The sequence below is a fragment of the Podarcis liolepis genome, assembly GCF_965112155.1.
Source record: "Podarcis liolepis genome assembly, chromosome: 1".
Classification (NCBI taxonomy): domain Eukaryota; kingdom Metazoa; phylum Chordata; class Lepidosauria; order Squamata; family Lacertidae; genus Podarcis; species Podarcis liolepis.
Window position 1 is genome coordinate 80,416,996 of NC_139554.1, and position 7,545 is coordinate 80,424,540.

Consider the following 7,545-nt stretch of genomic DNA (forward strand, 5'->3'; position numbering starts at 1 on the left):
TTGTTGTATTTTCTTCTGCATTTCAAATCCTTCAGGCTCCTCTTACATTCCAAGTGTTTCCAAGTCACTTCGTTTGGCTTATGTTTTCAAATCAGATTGAAGCTGGGTTTTTTATGCGGGGGTGTGGGTGTGGGTGTGTGTGTGTGCCTCAAAACACAGTATTTTTCAAGAAACTACAGGCTAACGGCATGTTCACAAACCAGCAGTGGAAACACACCAGATGCAGAGTAAATATGAGTGTGTACACAGCTCAAGTTGCTTTTATCTATGACGTATCCCAGTTGGTCCAATCCAAATGTTGAGTGCCTGAGACAGCAAATGAAATATTTTTTACTGGCAGATTTCTCTATGTCAAGTGTATACTGTTTTTAATATATATACATATTCTCTCTCATTGGGGTTTTAATTTTTTCTGCTATTTGCTTCCCTTCTAAACTCCTTTAATTCTTTTAATTCCTTTAATTTCCAGGTCTGATAATTTATGATCCTGTTGAAGTCCAGCATCCCTTGTATTTTCCTGCCAATTGACAGTATTTTTCTCTCAACTGTCATGTCCAAGTCTATGAGAGGTATCAATAATAAATAATGATTGAATCCAAGGAACACTTGTTGAGTGCTGCATGCCATCTGCTTATAAATTCCTCATTGGTTCTAAATTTCCCCCAGCTTTTTGTTAATTTGTATTCCTTGAGAGGAATATATTCAGATCTACTATACTCCAGTAGAGTACCAGTATATAAATCTAATCTGGCTTTCTTTTAATGTATTTTACAGACTCATTCCAGTCCTCTGTTGGGCTTGTAAGAAAAATGGATGTCTTTCTGCAGTAATTCCACAACTAGGCAGTTGAACCGAACCGAGATGTTTATTAGAACCAAACCCATTTCTTGGAGGCCTATATATAGGGAAGTGTTGTTGTTTTTTGTTATTCTGGACTGAAGATGGGCATAATGAACATATTTAGTAGATGCGGTGCTGGGGTGCAAATATCCACCCAGCGCCCCCAAATTACCACGGATAGTGTTGTGGTGTCCGTGGCTGCACACCACCAGTCATCCTGGGGGGGGGGGAGACTCTCCCCCATTCCGCTGCGGGAGAGTGATCCTCACAGAGGCTTGGGAGTGAAGTTGTGCCCCTCCCAAGCCTCCGTGGGAGGAGAGCGCAGCTTCCCTCCCAAGCTTCCTCGGTAGGAGAGTGATCCCCGCAGAAGCTTGGGAGGGAAGTTGCATGCCCGCCAGCCTTATGGTTGGCGGGGCGTAGCTGGCTGGCATGCAGTGAAAGGGGCAAAGCCACACAGCTCCCCCACTCGCTGGGGCACCCCTGAGGGGCCAGCGCCTTGGTGCGACGCACTACTAAGTCCTATGGAAAAGACGGCTCTGATAATGAAGTCATATGAGTGCACCACCATGTAAGTAAACAAGTGTGTAATCAAGCAATGTATGTGCATGAGTGACTTGGACCTAAGAGTGCTCGTGGTGGTACACATTAACTACAGATCTGTGACTGTGGTGATAATACAGTATAGTACTTGCTGCACCATCACGCTATTAATATCTGGACTGACAAAACAAGCAACCTCCTCCCACCTGCAAACTGACAAGAATCCCCAGAAATGGTTGTGTGAATCAGCTTTCCATGTGGGGGTATGAACTAGACAAAAATGATGGCCCTACACATCAGTTTCCTTTTAATTCTGTTGCTAATGTCGCTGCAGAAGGTGCTGGCTTCAGGAAAGCCAAGATCTCAGCAATAAGTATTTTTAGTTAAAATTGCTCCCAGAGAGACAATGATGCATTTTGCCCTAAGAGCAAAGGTGTGCAAACAGGGCTGTGCAAGTAAGGAAAAGAGAGACAGGTTAGCAGCCAGTCAGATAATAGGAAAAGAACAGCGAGGCAATGCAGGAGCAGAAATGATGTGCCTGCTGCCAAGGCAGTGGCGGCCATTAATGTTTTCAATGTTTTCAATGCGAGTCAATAGAAGATAGCAGTTAAGCACATCATAGACCTCTTTAAACAAGAAGCAGAACCAAGATGTAAAGCTTGGGTGTGGATGGGTGGGTATGAATGATAGAGATTATAATTTACAGCGAGGTATGTGTGTTCTCTCTTCAGGACAAGCAGATGGGCAGCTATATTCTCTTATAAAATAACTGTTTGCATGTAGAAAAATAGCACATCAGGGATAAGATTTTTGCCTAACCTTCTCCCTGACATGCTGTTCACTGGATGGGGTATTTGAGCATTCAAACATACAACCCATCCACCTACAGCCTGATTCTGCTGTGTGTATGGACTGGTCCAGACAGTACCGTATTTTCCGTCCCATAGGATGCACCGGCCCATAGGACGCACCTAGTTTTTTAGGGGGGAAATAAAGGGGGGAAAATTCCTTTATTCCCCCCCAAAAAAAACCAGGTCGGGGAAGAGCGGGATGGCAGCGCTGCACCTCCCCGCTGTCCCCTGAGCTTGTGGGGCTGCCTGATGTCTGCCCGAAGCATGGGGCGCTCTGCTTCAGCGCTCCCCGCGCTCCATGCAGCAGGCTGCTATCCGCAGCCTAGGGAGCCCTACGGGAACTCCCACGGGCTCCCCAGGCGTGCTGATAGCTTCCTGAAGCCTGGAGAGCGAGAGGGGTCGGTGCGCACCGACCCCTCTCCCTCTCCAAGCTTCAGCGAAAGCCTGCATTCGCCCCATAGGATGCACACAGATTTCCCCTTCATTTTTGGAGGGGAAAAAGTGCGTCCTATAGGGCAAAAAATACGGTAACTGTAAGAAACCCTCTTGTGCTTTGGAACTAGGTAATCAATGACAGAAAATCCCACTTCACAGCTGCCTGTAATGTCATGTAATATATCAAGTATTACTATGATTTCAAGGCTAGTTGCATTCTGTCAGTCTGGAAACTTCTCAAGGGAATCAACTGAGCTGCTCTTCCTTCCCTGTAGTCTACCTTTCAGTGGTTCCGTAATGTGCTATAATTCCTGTATGTGTACAAGGATCAAGGGCATCCATATCAGAAACAAGACCTTTAGCAAATGAGAACCCAAGATTGCTCAGTATGGCACCAGCCTGCACTGGCGGAGGAAGGGGGTGCGGGGGGTGCGGTGTCATCCCTGAGGGGTGTCATCCCTGAGGGGGGGTGACATCGCCCCCTGCCCCCATAGGACATTCACTGCAGGCAGCACCGCCCCCATGGGACACTCACAGAGCCTCCCCCGTGGGCGGCTCGCCCCGCCCCTATGTGCACAGCATGTGCGCTGCTCCGGGTGCCAGAGCAGCTAGCTCCGCCTCTGCCAGCTTGTGCAACAGAAATGCCCTTTAGGAGCTGTGTGGGAGCCACTTCTCCATGAGCAGCTCCCATGAGACTGAATTTTTAAATGACTCAGCCACATGAAACCAGGGTCTTTCCTATAAACTAGCACCTTCAGTTCAGTGGGAATGGCCTATATGATTCCCACTACCATGTTGCTAGGTCTCCCACCCCAAATATTTTGATTGGCATTTTCATAAACTGCTGGGTCTCTTAAAGGCTGTTATTCAAGCATTCTCCCAGCTGCTCATTGACAAGAGGTTACTGTATGCCTTAGAGAACCTCCAAAGAACAGTACAACAGTAACCCCTAAGGCAATCTCAAGTAGGACTCAAATTATGGGGTGGGGTGGGGAATAGGGGAGCTCTTAAAACCATTCACACCCTGTACCCCTCGATTCCTTCCAGTTTTAGCCAGATCATGCCTCCCCCCTCCCCTTTAGCCTTTTAAAATGGTTGTGAATGAGGCTTCACAACAGAGAATGGGCCCCAGCCCCCTCTGCCCCCCTCTGTAATTTGAGCACTGGCCAAATTGAGAAGGGTAGAAGTGGGTAACTAAGGCTGCGGCATTCTGCTCATAAGGATTCTGTCTCAACTTGGAAGTGAGAAGTGAATGGCCCAGAAGAAGCAGAGAGAGGGAAGCTGGACAAGAGAGGCAAAATAAAACTGTGAGGTGCTGCTTGGAAAGAAAGTGTAAGGCAGGTGTGGGGAACCTGTGGCTCTCCAGATGTGACTGAACTACAACTCCCATCAGCCCCAGCAAGCATTGCCAATGGCTAGGGTGATGAGAGTTGTAGTTCAGCAACACTGGAGGGCCTAAGATTCCCCACTCCTGAGGTAAGACTTTTTACTAATTAGAAATAGGAGCAACAAGTAGCACTGAAAGAGATTCTAGTTAAAGGCCTTATTATTTTGCCTTGATTGATATTTCATTTTCCCTAAACTCCCTCGTTCTGGGAGGTGTCGAGAATTATTCCCCTTTTGTTCCTGTCAGAGGGGAATGAAACACACTCCCAAGGACAGGGCTTTAATTGGGTTTTTCTGCGCGTTTCTTCAGGTTTCATTGTGTTGCTGTTCAGGCAAAGCAACAATAGAACTAACACCTGGGAAGCCAAACCTGACTGGAATGGAGAGGAGGGGAGGTTTCAGCATTCCTGTCATGAAACCATCACGCTGCCTCCCCCATTTCCCAGACAGCCCAGGTGGAAAAAAGCCCTGGAGCCGCTCTGCTCCTTGGATGCTCCGCTCAGCCAGGTTTGAGTGGAGTATTTCTAAGTAGCAGGAGTGCTCAAGGGCATGATGTGCAGGGTTCCACTCAGTGCGCTCTCTCTCTCTCTTCCCACCCCCAACAGCTCATTATTTTTCCTCCTCCCAGGCAGCAAATGTTATTAAAATAACAGAAGGAGCCCAACTAGAATCATAAAGTGATAATTAACATGAATACTGGACTAGGAGCCACAATGGAAAAGGGAATTAAAGAGGCAGATAAAGGGTGACAAAACAAAAGCTACTGGAGGTCAGGTGAACAGTAGCACCCTTTCACCCCATCCACTAATGGCCACGAGTCAAAAAAGCCAATGTGGTAATGTTTAGAATGATGGACCAGTACCTGTGAGACCCCAGTTCAAATCCCTATTCAGCTGCAAAACTGACTGGGTGATCCCAAACCAGTCACAATCTCCCAGCCTAACCTACCTCACAGGGTTGTTGTGAGGAGAAAAAGCCAAGGGGAGGGGGAACTGTGTGCGCCACCTTGAGTTCCTTGGACAAAAGATGGTTTAGAAATGTATTAAGAAATAAACAATCCCCTCCAAGTAAAGTTGCCACTTTTTCTGACCTTACTTCCTGTGCCTTTAACCGTAGCTTCAGATGCAAAAAATATTCAGTGACGCTTTACCTGGCGTGGGTGTCAGTTGATGGACATCTGCTTAATGTTCGCAGGCCAGGAGGAGCCAGTGTAAAAACTGGCAACCAGAAGGAAGCCTGGCTGGCTAGGCCCCATGAAATCCTCTTGCAATAAAGATTTGACAGCCAATGCTGCACAGATGGCAATGAGACAGTGCCACTTAGATGGTTCCTAGGCTACAGCACAAGGCTGTAGCCCCCAGTAGCCCCCTCTCTCACAGACTCTCATAAAAAGGTCCCATAAAAAGGTAAGGCAATAACAGCAGAGGACAAATTAGGATTGGCTTAAGATCCAGTCGGTGTGAAGCTGGTTTAAGAAAAAATGCATCAAGTGGTAGTATTTTAACAACAAAATAAAGGATACATATACATTTTAGATCAAAACCCCAGGTTTGGAAAGGCAGTGATCACACAGTACAGTATATAGAAGTGTGAACACAGCCCAGGCTTTGCTGCCTAGCAGATTGGATTGTCAAACCGAGCACTCCCCAAGTCTATTTATCATCATTGAGTACAACCAGTTTGCTTATTCAAATAAGGTATATTTGATATGGGTATTTGGCAGAAATCTTCTCTTCCTGGTCCTCTTTGACCCATATCAGAAATCTGGAATAGCCAGTATCTGCCCTAGTCCTCCTTTCACCTCATAAGAAGTGATAATTCCCACAACCACATTGAGGTGTTGAGAATGTAGGTTTAGTGGATCGGTGAAGAATTCAATGTATGATGCAGCTGTCGCATGATTGTTTCACCATGTCTCCGCTTACATAATTGTACACAACACGGTTCACTTAATCCTTGTCATCACTTTCAGCAATGCCTGTTTTCTCCTTCTTTGTGCTCAAAGACTGAGTACACATTATACTTTAAAGCACATTCAGAGCACATTTCTCCCCCTCAAAGAATTCTGGGAACAGTAGTTTTTTCAGGGCTGTTGGGAATTGAAAACTTGTGAAGTATAAACTACAATGCCTTGAATTCTTTTTAAGGAAAATAATGTATTTGCAAGTGTGCTTTCAATATATGCTGTAGACACAGCATGAGTCAGTCTGGGAACCCACCCTACACTTTACAAGGCCTTGTACATCACAAAACCCACAGCAGCTTCATATATTGATCTGTATTTATTATATTTATCCTCCATCCTGTCTGGCAGGATGAAGAAAGCTTGCAACCAAGTTCATCAATTGATCATCATATCTAACAATATCCTCATATGACTTGAGAAAACAAATGAAGGAAAAATAACAATAATTACAAGTGGAACCTACAACAAAAAGTTGCCACATGGAGTGCTTTTGTTCTGATCACTCAATTCAGTTCCCCTTCCCTCTGGATGGTGCTATTTTCGTTACATAAGCAACAGCACTTACCTCTGAAAACAAACGAGGAGGAATTATATTTGGTCCCCAAGTAGTCTGCTATCAGGTGGAGGAACTCAATTCCATATCGTAGAACAACACCTAGTGGAGGAGATTGCAGTGGCAACAGTTCATCTTGCCTGTTTATATACCTTTCCAGCTTACAGGTCATCTGGCAGTTTATTTATGCCTCTGAATTACATTTCCCTCTCATGCCAGGTAACCACTGGACAGCTCTACCAGTGCACTGCCAAGAGAGGATGCATGCTATGATGAAAAATATATGTGCTTGGGGCTCTATTGAACTAGGTGTCTTGATTTAGAATGGGGGCATGTAATGACTGGCAATATGAAGAAAAAGGGAGTAGTACAGATGATTAATATGGTGCCCAGTGATGAAAACTGTGATGGTTATAATGAGAGCAAAGTCATCAGTACATGGAAACACAAGGGAGGGGTGCTTAGATGGGACTCAAATGCTAACAATTTTTGATAAATTAGAGACAGGGACTGAGATCAATTAGATCAACTTCAGCAAGAACATGCGCAACATGATTTATGTGAGGAGAAATAACCATAAGCAGCACATGTATAAAATAGGATGCACTAGTGAGGCAGCCAGCCTGTAGAGATGGGAAGGGATGACAAATTGAAGAGCCCACAATGTGATGCACTCCCAAAAGCCTCAGGCGCCCCATTGGGCTGTATTCACAGGGAAGTCACGTGCACAGCTAGATTGTTTCACTCCTGAGGAAGGAAGGACACAGTTGGAAGCCTTCATTTTTTTAGCACTGTTGTTCAAAAATGAGAAGAGATGAAAGAGGTCAGAGGACAGCAAGGAAAATCATAAAGGGTGTTTAGAGAGCTAAGCCCCCAGAGAAAAGGTTAAGGGAAACCAGTTTAATATTGGCCTTCTGGGGAAAAGGCAGCTGAGGAGATCCAGCTCATATAAAGAGATTGATTCTCACCAGCTG

General features: G+C 45.5%; 1 long non-coding RNA gene across 1 annotated transcript; it reads left to right on the top strand.

The window, feature by feature from the left end:
• Positions 1 to 466: 466 nt before the first annotated feature.
• On the top strand, positions 467 to 5,124 carry LOC310699253. The gene is made up of 2 exons (XR_014522029.1): positions 467 to 569; positions 4,681 to 5,124. It is a non-coding gene; the product is annotated as an uncharacterized lncRNA (long non-coding RNA).
• Positions 5,125 to 7,545: the final 2,421 nt, after the last annotated feature.